The sequence below is a fragment of the Danio aesculapii genome, chromosome 4 (assembly GCF_903798145.1).
Source record: "Danio aesculapii chromosome 4, fDanAes4.1, whole genome shotgun sequence".
In the NCBI taxonomy this organism is placed as follows: domain Eukaryota; kingdom Metazoa; phylum Chordata; class Actinopteri; order Cypriniformes; family Danionidae; genus Danio; species Danio aesculapii.
Window position 1 is genome coordinate 9,143,873 of NC_079438.1, and position 17,908 is coordinate 9,161,780.

The following is a 17,908-nucleotide window of genomic DNA, read 5'->3' on the forward strand; positions in this document are numbered from 1 at the left end:
TACTTTTGCAAGAGAGGCAGTGAAGTGTGCATGATCACAAAGAACTGAAGTTTGTGCCAAGACTGGCCCTCACACGTGGCTGCTCCCATATGGTCTAGCGGTCAGGATTCCTGGTTTTCACCCAGGCGCCCCGGGTTCGACTCCCGGTATGGGAAGGCTAGAGTGTTTTTGCTTCTGCCCTTTTTGGCCTGCAGCAACCTTAAGTCGATGGGCTTCTGCTCGATTGTCGTAAGCCTTCGATAGCTCAGCTGGTAGAGCGGAGGACTGTAGGTGGGATGTTGGCAATCCTTAGGTCGCTGGTTCGACTCCGGCTCGAAGGAGATCTTTTGCGCTCAGAGCTGCTTTCATGCCTGTGCAGTTCGATTATATTTTAGTCGCTAGAACTCAAAGTTCACCATAGAGGTGAAAAGGAAGTTCCCTGACCGGGAATCGAACCCGGGCCGCGGCGGTGAGAGCGCCGAATCCTGACCACTAGACCATCAGGGAAGGGCCAGCAGAAACTTGCCCCTGGCTTTCTTTGGTCTTTTTGCTGTGCTGTCAGTCAGTGCACTGCAGTCGCCTTTCCCCCCCGCTGGAGCTTTTTCAGTTCCACTCTGGAGTGAATCGAGTTTCTGGGGCTGCCAGCACAGAGCCCGTGGGGTGCTCCCCTGGTTTCAAAGGCTGCCCCAATTGCTGATTTTTATTAACGTCTACTACAGCTACACCAACCGTAAACCAAGCCTACTTGTTGCAAATGTCCCTACCACTTAGAAGTCACCCAGCCAACTTGCAGCGTAATCACTTCCACTTGTAAGTCTCTAAGCTGCAGCAATACCTAAGCGCTCTGATAAAACATGCATAAAAGAAACTATGGCTTTTAACCTCCTTTTGGAGAGAAGAGAGTCTCCGACCCTGGATCTCAGGTCTTCTATGGAGGGACTGTCAGGAATCCTGTAAGAGCATCCCATCCACACAACCTCTTGCCATAAAAACAAAGCAGAATGTATGGTGACGGAACTCCAGGTTGACAGAGCCTTGTCCTTGTTTCAAACAATGTGCTAACAAGGTGCTGAACAGAGTGCCAGTGGCACAAAGGATAACGCTAATGACTATGCATCAGAGGATTCTAGCTTACGGAAACCATGAGACTGTGTATGAGAGCGTGCGTAAATGAATGAGTGGTACTTGTGCAAGAGAGGCAGTGAAGTGTGCACGATCAGAAAGAACTGAAGTTTGTGCCAAGACTGGCCCTCACAAGTGGCAGCTCCCATATGGTCTAGTGGTCAGGATTCTTGGTATTCACCCAGGCGGCCCGGGTTGACAGAGCCTTGTCCTTGTTTCAAACAATGTGCTAACAAGGTGCTGAACAGAGTGCCAGTGGCACAAAGGATAACGCTAATGACTATGCATCAGAGGATTCTAGCTTACGGAAACCATGAGACTGTGTATGAGAGCGTGCGTAAATGTATGAGTGGTACTTGTGCAAGAGAGGCAGTGAAGTGTGCACGATCAGAAAGAACTGAAGTTTGTGCCAAGACTGGCCCTCACAAGTGGCAGCTTCCATATGGTCTAGCGGTCAGGATTCTTGGTATTCACCCAGGCAGGCCGGGTTGACAGAGCCTTGTCCTTGTTTCAAACAATGTGCTAACAAGGTGCTGAACAGAGTGCCAATGGCACAAAGGATAATGCTAATGACTATGCATCAGAGGATTCTAGCTTACGGAAACCATGAGACTGTGTATGAGAGCGTGCGTAAATGTATGAGTTTTACTTTTGCAAGAGAGGCAGTGAAGTGTGCATGATCAGAAAGAACTGAAGTTTGTGCCAAGACTGGCCCTCACACGTGGCTGCTCCCATATGGTCTAGCGGTCAGGATTCCTGGTTTTCACCCAGGCGCCCCGGGTTCGACTCCCGGTATGGGAAGGCTAGAGTGTTTTTGCTTCTGCCCTTTTTGGCCTGCAGCAACCTTAAGTCGATGGGCTTCTGCTCGATTGTCGTAAGCCTTCGATAGCTCAGCTGGTAGAGCGGAGGACTGTAGGTGGGATGTTGGCAATCCTTAGGTCGCTGGTTCGACTCCGGCTCGAAGGAGATCTTTTGCGCTGAGAGCTGCTTTCATGCCTGTGCAGTTCGATTATATTTTAGTCGCTAGAATTCAAAGTTTACCATAGAGGTGAAAAGGAAGTTCCCTGACCGGGAATCGAACCCGGGCCGCGGCGGTGAGAGCGCCGAATCCTGACCACTAGACCATCAGGGAAGGGCCAGCAGAAACTTGCCCCTGGCTTTCTTTGGTCTTTTTGCTGTGCTGTCAGTCAGTGCACTGCAGTCGCATTTCCCCCCCGCTGGAGCTTTTTCAGTTCCACTCTGGAGTGAATCGAGTTTCTGGGGCTGCCAGCACAGAGCCCGTGGGGTGCTCCCCTGGTTTCAAAGGCTGCCCCAACTGCTGATTTTTATTAACATCTACTACAGCTACACCAACCGTAAACCAAGCCTACTTGTTGCAAATGTCCCTACCACTTAGAAGTCACCCAGCCAACTTGCAGCGTAATCACTTCCACTTGTAAGTCTCTAAGCTGCAGCAATACCTAAGCGCTCTGATAAAACATGCATAAAAGAAACTATGGCTTTTAACCTTCTTTTGGAGAGAAGAGAGTCTCCGATCCTGGATCTCAGGTCTTCTATGGAGGGACTGTCAGGAATCCTGTAAGAGCATCCCATCCACACAACCTCTTGCCATAAAAACAAAGCAGAATGTGTGGTGACGGAACTCCAGGTTGACAGAGCCTTGTCCTTGTTTCAAACAATGTGCTAACAAGGTGCTGAACAGAGTGCCAGTGGCACAAAGGATAACGCTAATGACTATGCGTCAGAGGATTCTAGCTTACGGAAACCATGAGACTGTGTATGAGAGCGTGCGTAAATGTATGAGTTTTACTTTTGCAAGAGAGGCAGTGAAGTGTGCATGATCACAAAGAACTGAAGTTTGTGCCAAGACTGGCCCTCACACGTGGCTGCTCCCATATGGTCTAGCGGTCAGGATTCCTGGTTTTCACCCAGGCGCCCCGGGTTCGACTCCCGGTATGGGAAGGCTAGAGTGTTTTTGCTTCTGCCCTTTTTGGCCTGCAGCAACCTTAAGTCGATGGGCTTCTGCTCGATTGTCGTAAGCCTTCGATAGCTCAGCTGGTAGAGCGGAGGACTGTAGGTGGGATGTTGGCAATCCTTAGGTCGCTGGTTCGACTCCGGCTCGAAGGAGATCTTTTGCGCTCAGAGCTGCTTTCATGCCTGTGCAGTTCGATTATATTTTAGTCGCTAGAACTCAAAGTTCACCATAGAGGTGAAAAGGAAGTTCCCTGACCGGGAATCGAACCCGGGCCGCGGCGGTGAGAGCGCCGAATCCTGACCACTAGACCATGAGGGAAGGGCCAGCAGAAACTTGCCCCTGGCTTTCTTTGGTCTTTTTGCTGTGCTGTCAGTCAGTGCACTGCAGTCGCCTTTCCCCCCCGCTGGAGCTTTTTCAGTTCCACTCTGGAGTGAATCGAGTTTCTGGGGCTGCCAGCACAGAGCCCGTGGGGTGCTCCCCTGGTTTCAAAGGCTGCCCCAACTGCTGATTTTTATTAACATCTACTACAGCTACACCAACCGTAAACCAAGCCTACTTGTTGCAAATGTCCCTACCACTTAGAAGTCACCCAGCCAACTTGCAGCGTAATCACTTCCACTTGTAAGTCTCTAAGCTGCAGCAATACCTAAGCGCTCTGATAAAACATGCATAAAAGAAACTATGGCTTTTAACCTCCTTTTGGAGAGAAGAGAGTCTCCGACCCTGGATCTCAGGTCTTCTATGGAGGGACTGTCAGGAATCCTGTAAGAGCATCCCATCCACACAACCTCTTGCCATAAAAACAAAGCAGAATGTGTGGTGACGGAACTCCAGGTTGACAGAGCCTTGTCCTTGTTTCAAACAATGTGCTAACAAGGTGCTGAACAGAGTGCCAGTGGCACAAAGGATAACGCTAATGACTATGCATCAGAGGATTCTAGCTTACGGAAACCATGAGACTGTGTATGAGAGCGTGCGTAAATGTATGAGTGGTACTTGTGCAAGAGAGGCAGTGAAGTGTGCACGATCAGAAAGAACTGAAGTTTGTGCCAAGACTGGCCCTCACAAGTGGCAGCTCCCATATGGTCTAGCGGTCAGGATTCTTGGTATTCTCCCAGGCGGCCCGGGTTGACAGAGCCTTGTCCTTGTTTCAAACAATGTGCTAACAAGGTGCTGAACAGAGTGCCAGTGGCACAAAGGATAACGCTAATGACTATGCATCAGAGGATTCTAGCTTACGGAAACCATGAGACTGTGTATGAGAGCGTGCGTAAATGTATGAGTGGTACTTGTGCAAGAGAGGCAGTGAAGTGTGCATGATCAGAAAGAACTGAAGTTTGTGCCAAGACTGGCCCTCACAAGTGGCAGCTTCCATATGGTCTAGCGGTCAGGATTCTTGGTATTCACCCAGGCAGCCCGGGTTGACAGAGCCTTGTCCTTGTTTCAAACAATGTGCTAACAAGGTGCTGAACAGAGTGCCAGTGGCACAAAGGATAATGCTAATGACTATGCATCAGAGGATTCTAGCTTAAGGAAACCATGAGACTGTGTATGAGAGCGTGCGTAAATGTATGAGTGGTACTTGTGCAAGAGAGGCAGTGAAGTGTGCATGATCAGAAAGAACTGAAGTTTGTGCCAAGACTGGCCCTCACAAGTGGCAGCTCCCATATGGTCTAGCGGTCAGGATTCCTGGTTTTCACCCAGGCGGCCCGGGTTCGACTCCCGGTATGGGAAGGCTAGAGTGTTTTTGCTTCTGCCCTTTTTGGCCTGCAGCAACCTTAAGGGGATGGGCTTGTGCTCAACTATCGTAAGCCTTCGATAGCTCAGTTGGTAGAGCGGAGGACTGTAGGTGGGATGTTGGCAATCCTTAGGTCGCTGGTTCGACTCTGGCTCGAAGGAGATCTTTTGCGCTCAGAGCTGCTTTCATGCCTGTTCAGTTCGATTATATTTTAGTCGCTAGAACTCAAAGTTCACCATAGAGGTGAAAAGTAAGTTCCCTGACCGGGAATCGAACCCGGGCCGCGGCGGTGAGAGCGCCGAATCCTGACCACTAGACCATCAGGGAAGGGCCAGCAGAAACTTGCCCCTGGCTTTCTTTGGTCTTTTTGCTGTGCTGTCAGTCAGTGCACTGCAGTCGCCTTTCCCCCCCGCTGGAGCTTTTTCAGTTCCACTCTGGAGTGAATCGAGTTTCTGGGGCTGCCAGCACAGAGCCCGTGGGGTGCTCCCCTGGTTTCAAAGGCTGCCCCAACTGCTGATTTTTATTAACGTTTACTACAGCTACACCAACCGTAAACCAAGCATACTTGTTGCAAATGTCCCTACCACTTAGAAGTCACCCAACCAACTTGCAGCGTAATCTCTTCCACTTGTAAGTCTCTAAGCTGCAGCAATACCTAAGCGCTCTGATAAAACATGCATAAAAGAAACTATGGCTTTTAACCTCCTTTTGGAGAGGAGAGAGTCTCCGACCCTGGATCTCAGGTCTTCTATGGAGGGACTGTCAGGAATCCTGTAAGAGCATCCCATCCACACAACCTCTTGCCATAAAAACAAAGCAGAATGTATGGTGACGGAACTCCAGGTTGACAGAGCCTTGTCCTTGTTTCAAACAATGTGCTAACAAGGTGCTGAACAGAGTGCCAGTGGCACAAAGGATAACGCTAATGACTATGCATCAGAGGATTCTAGCTTACGGAAACCATGAGACTGTGTATGAGAGCGTGCGTAAATGAATGAGTGGTACTTGTGCAAGAGAGGCAGTGAAGTGTGCACGATCAGAAAGAACTGAAGTTTGTGCCAAGACTGGCCCTCACAAGTGGCAGCTCCCATATGGTCTAGTGGTCAGGATTCTTGGTATTCACCCAGGCGGCCCGGGTTGACAGAGCCTTGTCCTTGTTTCAAACAATGTGCTAACAAGGTGCTGAACAGAGTGCCAATGGCACAAAGGATAATGCTAATGACTATGCATCAGAGGATTCTAGCTTACGGAAACCATGAGAGTGTGTATGAGAGCGTGCGTAAATGTATGAGTTTTACTTTTGCAAGAGAGGCAGTGAAGTGTGCATGATCAGAAAGAACTGAAGTTTGTGCCAAGACTGGCCCTCACACGTGGCTGCTCCCATATGGTCTAGCGGTCAGGATTCCTGGTTTTCACCCAGGCGCCCCGGGTTCGACTCCCGGTATGGGAAGGCTAGAGTGTTTTTGCTTCTGCCCTTTTTTGGCCTGCAGCAACCTTAAGTCGATGGGCTTCTGCTCGACTGTCGTAAGCCTTCGATAGCTCAGCTGGTAGAGCGGAGGACTGTAGGTGGGATGTTGGCAATCCTTAGGTCGCTGGTTCGACTCCGGCTCGAAGGAGATCTTTTGCGCTCAGAGCTGCTTTCATGCCTGTGCAGTTCGATTATATTTTAGTCGCTAGAATTCAAAGTTTACCATAGAGGTGAAAAGGAAGTTCCCTGACCGGGAATCGAACCCGGGCCGCGGCGGTGAGAGCGCCGAATCCTGACCACTAGACCATCAGGGAAGGGCCAGCAGAAACTTGCCCCTGGCTTTCTTTGGTCTTTTTGCTGTGCTGTCAGTCAGTGCACTGCAGTCGCCTTTCCCCCCCGCTGGAGCTTTTTCAGTTCCACTCTGGAGTGAATCGAGTTTCTGGGGCTGCCAGCACAGAGCCCGTGGGGTGCTCCCCTGGTTTCAAAGGCTGCCCCAACTGCTGATTTTTATTAACATCTACTACAGCTACACCAACCGTAAACCAAGCCTACTTGTTGCAAATGTCCCTACCACTTAGAAGTCACCCAGCCAACTTGCAGCGTAATCACTTCCACTTGTAAGTCTCTAAGCTGCAGCAATACCTAAGCGCTCTGATAAAACATGCATAAAAGAAACTATGGCTTTTAACCTCCTTTTGGAGAGAAGAGAGTCTCCGATCCTGGATCTCAGGTCTTCTATGGAGGGACTGTCAGGAATCCTGTAAGAGCATCCCATCCACACAACCTCTTGCCATAAAAACAAAGCAGAATGTGTGGTGACGGAACTCCAGGTTGACAGAGCCTTGTCCTTGTTTCAAACAATGTGCTAACAAGGTGCTGAACAGAGTGCCAGTGGCACAAAGGATAACGCTAATGACTATGCGTCAGAGGATTCTAGCTTACGGAAACCATGAGACTGTGTATGAGAGCGTGCGTAAATGTATGAGTGGTACTTGTGCAAGAGAGGCAGTGAAGTTTGGCCAGCGGAGAAATTAAAATGGTCGTGCCCAACTGAGCCTGGTTTCTCTCAAGGTTTTTTTTTCTTCACTTCCACCTTTAGTGAAGTTTTTTTTTCCCTCTCCGCTGTCGCCACTGGCTTGCATGTTTCGGGATCTGTAGAGCTGCGCATCGTTGGATTTGCTCTTCAGTATTTGGACTCTCAGTAGTGATTATTAAACCACACTGAACTGAGCTAAACTGAACTGAACTTAAACACTACAAACTGAACTACACTGTTCCTATTTACTGTGACCTTTTATGTGAAGCTGCTTTGACACAATCTACATTGTATAAGCGCTATACAAATAAAGGTGAATTGAATTGAATTTAATCAGAGGATTCTAGCTTACGGAAACCATGAGACTGTGTATGAGACCGTGCGTAAATGTATGAGTGGTACTTGTGCAAGAGAGGCAGTGAAGTGTGCACGATCAGAAAGAACTGAAGTTTGTGCCAAGACTGGCCCTCACAAGTGGCAGCTCCCATATGGTCTAGCGGTCAGGATTCTTGGTATTCACCTAGGCGGCCCGGGTTGACAGAGCCTTGTCCTTGTTTCAAAGAATGTGCTAACAAGGTGCTGAACAGAGTGCCAGTGGCACAAAGGATAACGCTAATGACTATGCATCAGAGGATTCTAGCTTACGGAAACCATGAGACTGTGTATGAGAGCGTGCGTAAATGTATGAGTGGTACTTGTGCAAGAGAGGCAGTGAAGTGTGCACGATCAGAAAGAACTGAAGTTTGTGCCAAGACTGGCCCTCACAAGTGGCAGCTTCCATATGGTCTAGCGGTCAGGATTCATGGTATTCACCCAGGCAGCCCGGGTTGACAGAGCCTTGTCCTTGTTTCAAACAATGTGCTAACAAGGTGCTGAACAGAGTGCCAGTGGCACAAAGGATAATGCCAATGACTATGCATCAGAGGACTCTAGCTTACGGAAACCATGAGACTGTGTATGAGAGCGTGCGTAAATGTATGAGTGGTACTTGTGCAAGAGAGGCAGTGAAGTGTGCATGATCAGAAAGAACTGAAGTTTGTGCCAAGACTGGCCCTCACAAGTGGCAGCTCCCATATGGTCTAGCGGTCAGGATTCCTGGTATTCACCCAGGCGGCCCGGGTTGACAGAGCCTTGTCCTTGTTTCAAACAATGTGCTAACAAGGTGCTGAACAGAGTGCCAGTGGCACAAAGGATAACGCTAATGACTATGCATCAGAGGATTCTAGCTTACGGAAACCATGAGACTGTGTATGAGAGCGTGCGTAAATGTATGAGTGGTACTTGTGCAAGAGAGGCAGTGAAGTGTGCACGATCAGAAAGAACTGAAGTTTGTGCCAAGACTGGCCCTCACAAGTGGCAGCTTCCATATGGTCTAGCGGTCAGGATTCTTGGTATTCACCCAGGCAGCCCGGGTTGACAGAGCCTTGTCCTTGTTTCAAACAATGTGCTAACAAGGTGCTGAACTTAGTGCCAGTGGCACAAAGGATAACGCTAATGACTATGCATCAGAGGATTCTAGCTTACGGAAACCATGAGACTGTGTATGAGAGCGTGCGTAAATGTATGAGTGGTACTTGTGCAAGAGAGGCAGTGAAGTGTGCACGATCAGAAAGAACTGAAGTTTGTGCCAAGACTGGCCCTCACAAGTGGCAGCTTCCATATGGTCTGGCGGTCAGGATTCTTGGTATTCACCCAGGCAGCCCGGGTTGACAGAGCCTTGTCCTTGTTTCAAACAATGTGCTAACAAGGTGCTGAACAGAGTGCCAGTGGCACAAAGGATAATGCTAATGACTATGCATCAGAGGATTCTAGCTTACGGAAACCATGAGACTGTGTATGAGAGCGTGCGTAAATGTATGAGTGGTACTTGTGCAAGAGAGGCAGTGAAGTGTGCATGATCAGAAAGAACTGAAGTTTGTGCCAAGACTGGCCCTCACAAGTGGCAGCTCCCATATGGTCTAGCGGTCAGGATTCTTGGTATTCACCCAGGCAGCCCGGGTTGACAGAGCCTTGTCCTTGTTTTAAACAATGTGCTAGCAAGGTGCTGAACAGAGTGCCAGTGGCACAAAGGATAACGCTAATGACTATGCATCAGAGGATTCTAGCTTACGGAAACCATGAGACTGTGTATGAGAGCGTGCGTAAATGAATGAGTGGTACTTGTGCAAGAGAGGCAGTGAAGTGTGCACGATCAGAAAGAACTGAAGTTTGTGCCAAGACTGGCCCTCACAAGTGGCAGCTTCCATATGGTCTAGCGGTCAGGATTCTTGGTATTCACCCAGGCAGCCCGGGTTGACAGAGCCTTGTCCTTGTTTCAAACAATGTGCTAACAAGGTGCTGAACAGAGTGCCAGTGGCACAAAGAATAATGCTAATGACTATGCATCAGAGGATTCTAGCTTACGGAAACCATGAGACTGTGTATGAGAGCGTGCGTAAATGTATGAGTGGTACTTGTGCAAGAGAGGCAGTGAAGTGTGCATGATCAGAAAGAACTGAAGTTTGTGCCAAGACTGGCCCTCACATGTGGCAGCTCCCATATGGTCTAGCGGTCAGGATTCCTGGTTTTCACCCAGGCGGCCCGGGTTCGACTCCCGGTATGGGAAGGCTAGAGTGTTTTTGCTTCTGCCCTTTTTGGCCTGCAGCAACCTTAAGGGGATGGGCTTGTGCTCAACTTTCGTAAGCCTTCAACAGCTCAGTTGGTAGAGCGGAGGACTGTAGGTGGGATGTTGGCAATCCTTAGGTCGCTGGTTCGACTCCGGCTTGAAGGAAATCTTTTGCGCTCAGAGCTGCTTTCATGCCTGTGCAGTTCCATTATATTTTACTCGCTAGAACTCAAAGTTCACCAGAGAGGTGAAAAGGAAGTTCCCTGACCGGGAATCGAACCCGGGCCGCGGCGGTGAGAGCGGCGAATCCTGACCACTAGACCTTCAAGGAAGGCCCAGCAGAAACTTGCCCCTGGCTTTCTTTGGTCTTTTGCTGTGCTGTCAGTCAGTGCACTGCAGTCGCCTTCCCCCCCCCCCCCCCGCTGGAGCTTTTTCAGTTCCACTCTGGAGTGAATCGAGTTTCTGGGGCTGCCAGCACAGAGCCCGTGGGGTGCTCCCCTGGTTTCAAAGGCTGCCCCAACTGCTGATTTTTATTAACGTCTACTACAGCTACACCAACCGTAAACCAAGCCTACTTGTTGCAAATGTCCCTACCACTTAGAAGTCACCCAGCCAACTTGCAGCGTAATCTCTTCCACTTGTAAGTCTCTAAGTTGCAGCAATACCTAAGCGCTCTGATAAAACATGCATAAAAAACTATGGCTTTTAACCTCCTTTTGGAGAGGAGAGAGTCTCCGACCCTGGATCTCAGGTCTTCTATGGAGGGACTGTCAGGAATCCTGTAAGAGCATCCCATCCACACAACCTCTTGCCATAAAAACAAAGCAGAATGTGTGGTGACGGAACTCCAGGTTGACAGAGCCTTGTCCTTGTTTCAAACAATGTGCTAACAAGGTGCTGAACAGAGTGCCAGTGGCACAAAGGATAACGCTAATGACTATGCATCAGAGGATTCTAGCTTACGGAAACCATGAGACTGTGTATGAGAGCGTGCGTAAATGTATGAGTGGTACTTGTGCAAGAGAGGCAGTGAAGTGTGCACGATCAGAAAGAACTGAAGTTTGTGCCAAGACTGGCCCTCACAAGTGGTAGCTCCCATATGGTCTAGCGGTCAGGATTCCTGGTTTTCACCCAGGCGGCCCGGGTACGACTCCCGGTATGGGAAGGCTTGAGTGTTTTTGCTTCAGCCCTTTTTGGCCTGCAGCAACCTTAAGGGGATGGGCTTGTGCTCAATTGTCGTAAGCCTTCGATAGCTCAGTTGGTATAGCGGAGGACTGTAGGTGGGACGTTGGCAATCCTTAGGTCGCTGGTCTGGCTCGAAGGAGATCTTTTGCGTTTAGAGCTGCTTTCATGCCTGTGCAGTTCGATTATATTTTAGTCGCTAGAACTCAAAGTTCACCATAGAGGTGAAAAGGAAGTTCCCTGACCAGGAATCGAACCCGGGCTGCGGCGGTAAGAGCGGCGAATCCTGACCACTAGAAGTGTGCACGATCAGAAAGAACTGAAGCTTTTGCCAAGACTGGCCCACTTGTGCCAAGACTGCGGTCGCCTTTCGCTCCAGCTGGAGCTGTTCAGTTCCACTCTGGAGTGAGTCGAGTTTAAGGGGCTGCCAGCACAGAGCCCGTGGGGTGCTCCCCTGGTTTCAAAGGCTGCCCCATCTGCTGATTTTTATAAACGTCTACTACAGCTACACCAACCGTAAACCAAGCCTACTTGTTAAAAAAGAATTCATGTTTTTTTTTTTTTTTTTTGTATTTTAGGAAGTGTATTAGCTGCCAAATGAAGAAATTCAAAAAGCTTACAGCACCTGGTTCTCCCAGGCGGTCTCCCATCCAAGTACTAACCAGGTCCAACCCAGTTTTGCTTGCGAGTTCAGATGAGATCAGGCATTGCCAGGGTGGTATGGCTGCAAGCAAGAGCAGCTGTCAAGAGTTAGCTATTTAAAAAGAGGCGCAGCACCAGGAGCCGAGCTAAGCTCAGCTTGCATTGAAACAGCACCGACAGAAACAAGGCCCTTGTCCCCTCAACTGTTTACCTGTGTTTTTTTTTTTTGGTCACACCCTCCCAAATAAAATGAATGCGAGAAAAGACACCAGCAGAAGTGCTGTGACACGGGGAAGTGTATTAGCTGCCAAATGAAGGAGTTCAAAAAGCTTACAGCACCTGGTATTCCCAGGCGGTCTCCCATCCTGCTTTGCTTCCGAGTTCAGATGAGATCAGGCATTCCTTTTTTTTATTTTTTATTCAACTCAAAAATTTACATTTTTACAAAGAAATGATTACATCACATAAAAATCACATGATACTTACAACACTCATTATTAGACTTCATATTTTTCCCATAACCAACTTAAAATGTTGTCCTTGTATTCAACCATTTACGTTCCCTTTTACCATTATTTCTATAAATACATCCTCCTTTTCTTGTACTATAAGATAGTTGAATATCAATTTTACAGCCATCTCCATTCTGTTTTTAAACATACGCCATATATCCACTGTCTTCCCATCATGTTTAGCCATATTTCTCCTTATCCATATCACATACTTAGCAATTGTTATACATAGATTAACAGCATAAATACCACATTCATTTTGACCAAGTAAAAACATTTTTTCCCAGTTCTTTTGTTCATCCACATATTTGTCCCCTATTAACGATTTAGCAATTTTCTTTAATTTTTTTTCATAAATTCCTCCAACTTTTCACAGTAGAAGAACAAATGTAATAAACCTTCCCCTTCCTTCATAAACACCTTACACATTATATCTTGTTCAATTCCCATTTTACACAATCTCATTTCTGTTAATATGCAATTATGTCCCAATAAATAATTAAAATAGTCTAAAACTGGTTCCATATATGGTTCCATTCTGACATTTCCCCATATTTCTTTTTCATTTACATTATCATATCTTTCCTTCCAGTAGTTGAATGCTATAGGTCTTATAAAAGCCTTTGATCTAAAAACAACATAAAAACCCTTAACTGTACATAAGCTCATATTGATCTTTTCTCCATTTTTCTTCTTAAAATAGACCGCTGGTAATTCTTCCTTATCCCCCAACTCATTTTTTTCAATTATTTCAATACAATCTTTTGGCATTGCTTTTTTCAAATCATGATATTGTCTTCGTAATTTTGTTTCAGAAAGAACTGAAGTTTTTGCCAAGACTGCCTTCATAAGTGGCAGCTCCCATATGGTCTAGTGGTCAGGATTCTTGGTATTTGTGCTTGTGTGGGACTCTCATAAGCCTTCGATAGCTCAGTTGGTAGAGCGGAGGACTGTAGGTGTGTTGTTGGCAATCCTTAGGTCGCTGGTTCGACTCCGGCTCGAAGGAGGTCTTTTGCCCTTTCATGCCTGTGCAGTTCGCATATATCTTCATAGCTAGAGCTCAAAACGAAGTTCCCTGACCAGAAATCGAACCCGGGCCGCGGCGGTGAGAGCGCCGAATCCTAACCACTAGGCCACCAGGGAAGGTCCTGCAGAAACTTGCCCTCAAGCCTAGCTGTGGGCCTCCACGCAAGTATGCTGCAGCTGCTCTGACAAAAATCATTTTTTCCCTTCATTTAAAATATTTGGATTCAGAAAAAGTGGTTGTTCTACAATCTGAGCCCTTCCTTTTGGTATAATAAACACATTTTCTAAAAATTCCCCACATGATTCTAAGACCTCAACATAAAATCTTGGCAGATCATCCTTTTTTTTTTTCATTTTCATCCATAAAACATTACATCCCATATCAAAATGTCCACATTTCTTCAAATAATAGTCTAACACACTTTTCCAAATCACATCCATTTCCCTTCCAAAAACCTTTGAATAATCTTAATTCTTAATGTTTTCATTTTTAAAAAGCTATCTAAAAGTCCCAGACCTCCTTCTTTTACCTCCCCAATCAAAGTATTATAAGCAATTTTGGCTCTTCCATTTCCCAACAAAAATTTTAAAACTACATCCTTAATTTTTTTATAGTATACTTCAGGAAATGCAGTTACACTTAACACATACCAGACCATTGACAACATTAAAGCATTTAAGATTAATACTTTCCCATTTAACGTCAAATTTCGAGCTTTCCAAAATCTAAGTCTTTTCTCAATTCCATTTAAAACTCTCTCCCAATTTAAAATATCTGCTTTATTAGAATCCATCCCCACCCAAATTCCCAAAATGTTTGTATGTTGCTTTTCTTCTTTAAAGGGGATGTGTTGTGTTATTTCTTCTACTCTTCCCAACAGTGGTGTAGTCCTAAAAAAAGGTGGTGTACTATTACCCACCCAACCCACCCATGCTATTTTATTATTTTACCTGAACGTTTCAGCGAGACATCATTTAGACTTTGAAAAACTCACAAAATTTTCTCACAGCTGCTGTGGTCGTCAGGGGCAGGGAATGGCGCAAAATATGAACAAAAATGCACCAATTGCAACAAATTAAGATGAGAGTTAAAAAAAGCACTTGGTATACAGTTAAGGGATGCGAATACACGTAAATTAGGGAAGTCTAATCAGCAAAACAAGTGAGTATACTGAGGGTATACACAATTATTGATCCTCAGAAGTCGTAATACCCAAGGAGCTAGTGGAAAAGAGCCCCGACTACACCACTGCTTCCCACCCTCATGCATATACTTTTTCCAACATTAACCTTAGCTCTTGATGCTTTACAATATCGCTCTAAATCTCCATCGCCCCTTTAATACTCTGAATATCTTCAACCAACAATGTAGTATTATCCGCGTATTGATACACAGCTTCTCTGTTGTCTTTTTTATTCTATTTGTATCCCTTTAATGCTTCTATCTGATTTTATTGCCAATCCCAGTGGTTCAGCTACCAGCGTGTTTAATAAAGCAGACAATGAGAATCCCTGCCTTACTGATCTTGTTGGTTGAAGACATTCTGTTAAAAACCATTACATTTTTTACATGTTAAAATATCTGTATAAAAAATCTGAATCCATTTCCTAAAATTTTCCCCAAATCCAAACTCTTTAAGAACTGCAAATAAAAAATCATGCTCTACCCTGTCAAAAGCTTTCTCTAGATCTAAACCTATTAAAAAAACCTTTCTCTTTTTCTTTCATATAGTCTATTGTATCCCTTATACTTTTCACCACATCTGTTGTGTTTTTTCCTTGCACCCCATAAGCCTGTGTCGTTTTAATTATCTTGGGTAAAAATATTTTAACCTATTTGCTAAAACTTTTGCTAAACTCTTCATATCTGTATTTAACATTGTTATTGGTCTAAAATTCTTTACATCTTTTTTGTCCCCTTTTCCTTTGTATATCATTTTTATCATTCCTATTCTCATCTTTTCACTCAATAATTCTTTAATAAAAACCTCTTCATAGATCTCTTTTAAAATCGGTACTAAAATATTTTTAAAATATTTATAAAATTCATTTGTTATGCCATCTACACCTGGACTTTTTCTTGGCATTAATTGCTTAATAGCCACCTCTATTTCTTCTTTTTGAATTTCTTCATCACATTTTTTGTCTTTTTCTGTTAACTTTGATTTGATCTGTTTTATTAAATATTCTTTCTCTTCTTCATTTGTTCCTTGTTTTTTTGAACATATCACTATAAAAATCCTTTACTGTTTTTAAAATCCCCTCAGTTTCTGTTTCTACTTTCCCCTCTTTATTTAATACCTCTTTTATTAATTCAGCTCTTTGCCTATTGCTTTCCAAATTAAAGAAGAACTGTGTAGATCTTTCTCCTTCTACTGCATATTTTGCTTTACTTCTTATTATTGCACCTTTGCATTTTTCTTCTTCTATTATTTTTAACTTATCTTGTAACCTTACAATATCTTCGTTTCCCTCACCCTCTGTCCCTTTTCTTAACTCTTTATCTAGCTTCTTTCTTATTTCATTTTCTTTTTGTTTTTCATACATTTACTATATTCTATTGAAATTTTTTTTAACCTCTCACTCAGCCATTGCTCCTCCCAGTAAATTATCTTCCATTTCATCTCGATTTCCCGCATTACTCTCTGTATTCTCAATAATTACTTTCTCAACTTCACCAATCTTTCCCAACTCTGTTTCATCCATCATTTGCCTTGCTTCCTTAACAGTCTCTGGGATTTGTGTAACATTTTCTTTCTCCATACAACACTCACATCTTACCATCACCTTTCTGCAATCCAGGCATTTCACTGCATCGCAATCCCTTGTGAAATGTCCTTGCTCCTCACACTGAAAGCATTTAAAATCAGGACAGTCTTTAAACACATGTCCAGGACCCATACACAAGCGACAAGTTTTCACTTGACGGTCATGCATAATTCGGAAATATTGTGTTCCTTCTTCAGTATCAAATTTTGCACTGTTTGGGAGTGATATCACCTCCTTCGGGAATTTAACCCTTAAATACCTTGTACCATCAGCAGTAACATGAACAGTGCACACAGAACATTATTAGCATGTTTTGCAGCAAACAAAGCACCCCATTCAATCTTATACATAGCCCAGCTTTTACTCCACAAAATGTCAGCTTGCCCTTTCATGAGCTGCATCCAGTCAACCCTTGCAATGACATTCAAACCGGGGGAGCTCATTACAGTGAATACTGGGTGACAGAAGATGACAACTCCACCACTGCAGAGTGAAATTATTGACCTCTGTTTTTTTTTGGTGAGGTTGTACCTTCGAACGCTTTATCCAACCTCAAAGTCAGAAAGAGATGGCATCCATACTTGACTTTTTTTTTTTTCGCTCACACAAAGAACTCCTCGGTCGAAAGCTTTTAATTTCTATACTTCTGTGAGAGGATGTCCGCAAGCGTTGGTAATATAGTGGTGAGCATAGCTGGCTTCTAAGTAGATTCCCAGCCAATGTATACCTTTTGGCTGCCGTAACATTACATGGCCAGGCGCCACTCTTGTGAAGATGTGCCATGACATGTGGGTAGATCAGTGCATCTTGAGATGGTTGGGATCCATATGCTGGACATGTTTTTCAGTGCAGAACCAAGACAAAGAGGGCCTTGGTTGAAAGCATTCTTTTTGAGCTCTTCTGGCACGAGACATCTGCAAGCAGTGGTGGTATAGTGGTAAGCATAGCTGCCTTCCAAATAGTTGACCCGGGTTCGATTTCCGGCCATTGCATTTCCTTTGGCTGCTGTATATATCACTTAGTCCATTGCCACCATTGTGAAAGGCAACAGCTAAAAAGTAAAAGACAAAAAAAAAGGGCCTCCCTGTCAGGGAATCGAACCCTGGGCTTCAGCGTGACAGGCAGAGATACTGTCCACTATACTAACGAGGATCTGCAGTGTAAGAAGACCCTTAGGAGGAGTAAGAGCTCCTCTGGCAAGAGACGTCTGCAAGCGTTGGTGGTATAGTGGTGAGCATAGCTGGCTTCCAAGCAAAAGCCATTTGCACGTAGGTGTAGATCACTGTCTAGGCAATAGGAACATAGGTAGGTGGGACAAGTAAAATTGAAGGATGTTCCTGCAAAATGTTATGTCGTCTGTACCGAAAATAGCTGCAAATACATACTTACGTGCCATAGTCCAGCCCCCATCTGAAAAGTGGCTAAATGCATGATGAGTTGGCCGAGTGGTTGAGGCGATGGACTGCTAATCCATTGTTCTCTGGATGCATGGGTTCGAATCCCATCCTCGTTGTTCATTTAAGAGAGCCTGGTGCTTTCGTGGGAGTTATCTTACTCACACAATCTTCGTGCTTCGAAGCATGTCATGGCAAAATTGAAAGTCATCTTACCGAACATAATTGCAGAAACATACATATACAAATAATAAAAAAAATAAATTCCATCCTGGTCATTCGTTTAAGATAGCCCGGTGTTTACGTGGAAGGTAACTTACTTGCACCCTCTTCGTGCTTCGTACACCTACAGCAACCATAAAACCAACCTCACAGTAACCTGTTGTGTTTTAGCAACATCTAAACCAACCATAAGTCCAAACCCCACCTCACGGTAACCCTAAACCTTGCCTACTTGCGA

At 45.3% G+C, this 17,908-nt stretch overlaps 20 non-coding genes and 1 pseudogene across 20 annotated transcripts; 14 read left to right on the forward strand and 7 right to left on the reverse strand.

Annotated features, from left to right (window-relative positions):
• Window positions 1-83: 83 nt before the first annotated feature.
• trnae-uuc (transfer RNA glutamic acid (anticodon UUC)) lies at window positions 84-155 on the forward strand. The gene has a single exon. It is a non-coding gene; the product is annotated as a tRNA-Glu (tRNA).
• Window positions 156-233: 78 nt separating this feature from the next.
• Window positions 234-320, forward strand: trnay-gua (transfer RNA tyrosine (anticodon GUA)). Its single transcript is given in 2 exon segments — window positions 234-270; window positions 285-320. It is a non-coding gene; the product is annotated as a tRNA-Tyr (tRNA).
• A 94-nt stretch (window positions 321-414) lies between these two features.
• trnae-cuc (transfer RNA glutamic acid (anticodon CUC)) lies at window positions 415-486 on the reverse strand. Its single transcript has one exon. It is a non-coding gene; the product is annotated as a tRNA-Glu (tRNA).
• A 1,344-nt stretch (window positions 487-1,830) lies between these two features.
• Window positions 1,831-1,902, forward strand: trnae-uuc (transfer RNA glutamic acid (anticodon UUC)). Its single transcript has one exon. It is a non-coding gene; the product is annotated as a tRNA-Glu (tRNA).
• A 78-nt stretch (window positions 1,903-1,980) lies between these two features.
• Window positions 1,981-2,067, forward strand: trnay-gua (transfer RNA tyrosine (anticodon GUA)). The gene is given in 2 exon segments: window positions 1,981-2,017; window positions 2,032-2,067. It is a non-coding gene; the product is annotated as a tRNA-Tyr (tRNA).
• A 94-nt stretch (window positions 2,068-2,161) lies between these two features.
• Window positions 2,162-2,233, reverse strand: trnae-cuc (transfer RNA glutamic acid (anticodon CUC)). The gene has a single exon. It is a non-coding gene; the product is annotated as a tRNA-Glu (tRNA).
• Window positions 2,234-2,991: 758 nt separating this feature from the next.
• On the forward strand, window positions 2,992-3,063 carry trnae-uuc (transfer RNA glutamic acid (anticodon UUC)). The gene has a single exon. It is a non-coding gene; the product is annotated as a tRNA-Glu (tRNA).
• Window positions 3,064-3,141: 78 nt separating this feature from the next.
• On the forward strand, window positions 3,142-3,228 carry trnay-gua (transfer RNA tyrosine (anticodon GUA)). Its single transcript is given in 2 exon segments — window positions 3,142-3,178; window positions 3,193-3,228. It is a non-coding gene; the product is annotated as a tRNA-Tyr (tRNA).
• Window positions 3,229-3,322: 94 nt separating this feature from the next.
• trnae-cuc (transfer RNA glutamic acid (anticodon CUC)) lies at window positions 3,323-3,394 on the reverse strand. The gene has a single exon. It is a non-coding gene; the product is annotated as a tRNA-Glu (tRNA).
• A 1,344-nt stretch (window positions 3,395-4,738) lies between these two features.
• trnae-uuc (transfer RNA glutamic acid (anticodon UUC)) lies at window positions 4,739-4,810 on the forward strand. Its single transcript has one exon. It is a non-coding gene; the product is annotated as a tRNA-Glu (tRNA).
• Window positions 4,811-4,888: 78 nt separating this feature from the next.
• Window positions 4,889-4,975, forward strand: trnay-gua (transfer RNA tyrosine (anticodon GUA)). The gene is given in 2 exon segments: window positions 4,889-4,925; window positions 4,940-4,975. It is a non-coding gene; the product is annotated as a tRNA-Tyr (tRNA).
• Window positions 4,976-5,069: 94 nt separating this feature from the next.
• trnae-cuc (transfer RNA glutamic acid (anticodon CUC)) lies at window positions 5,070-5,141 on the reverse strand. Its single transcript has one exon. It is a non-coding gene; the product is annotated as a tRNA-Glu (tRNA).
• A 1,051-nt stretch (window positions 5,142-6,192) lies between these two features.
• Window positions 6,193-6,264, forward strand: trnae-uuc (transfer RNA glutamic acid (anticodon UUC)). Its single transcript has one exon. It is a non-coding gene; the product is annotated as a tRNA-Glu (tRNA).
• Window positions 6,265-6,343: 79 nt separating this feature from the next.
• Window positions 6,344-6,430, forward strand: trnay-gua (transfer RNA tyrosine (anticodon GUA)). The gene is given in 2 exon segments: window positions 6,344-6,380; window positions 6,395-6,430. It is a non-coding gene; the product is annotated as a tRNA-Tyr (tRNA).
• Window positions 6,431-6,524: 94 nt separating this feature from the next.
• trnae-cuc (transfer RNA glutamic acid (anticodon CUC)) lies at window positions 6,525-6,596 on the reverse strand. The gene has a single exon. It is a non-coding gene; the product is annotated as a tRNA-Glu (tRNA).
• A 3,255-nt stretch (window positions 6,597-9,851) lies between these two features.
• Window positions 9,852-9,923, forward strand: trnae-uuc (transfer RNA glutamic acid (anticodon UUC)). Its single transcript has one exon. It is a non-coding gene; the product is annotated as a tRNA-Glu (tRNA).
• A 78-nt stretch (window positions 9,924-10,001) lies between these two features.
• Window positions 10,002-10,088, forward strand: trnay-gua (transfer RNA tyrosine (anticodon GUA)). The gene is given in 2 exon segments: window positions 10,002-10,038; window positions 10,053-10,088. It is a non-coding gene; the product is annotated as a tRNA-Tyr (tRNA).
• Window positions 10,089-10,182: 94 nt separating this feature from the next.
• Window positions 10,183-10,254, reverse strand: trnae-cuc (transfer RNA glutamic acid (anticodon CUC)). The gene has a single exon. It is a non-coding gene; the product is annotated as a tRNA-Glu (tRNA).
• Window positions 10,255-11,016: 762 nt separating this feature from the next.
• On the forward strand, window positions 11,017-11,088 carry trnae-uuc (transfer RNA glutamic acid (anticodon UUC)). The gene has a single exon. It is a non-coding gene; the product is annotated as a tRNA-Glu (tRNA).
• Window positions 11,089-11,718: 630 nt separating this feature from the next.
• LOC130224047 (5S ribosomal RNA) lies at window positions 11,719-11,837 on the reverse strand (annotated as a pseudogene).
• Window positions 11,838-13,178: 1,341 nt separating this feature from the next.
• trnay-gua (transfer RNA tyrosine (anticodon GUA)) lies at window positions 13,179-13,265 on the forward strand. Its single transcript is given in 2 exon segments — window positions 13,179-13,215; window positions 13,230-13,265. It is a non-coding gene; the product is annotated as a tRNA-Tyr (tRNA).
• Window positions 13,266-17,908: the final 4,643 nt, after the last annotated feature.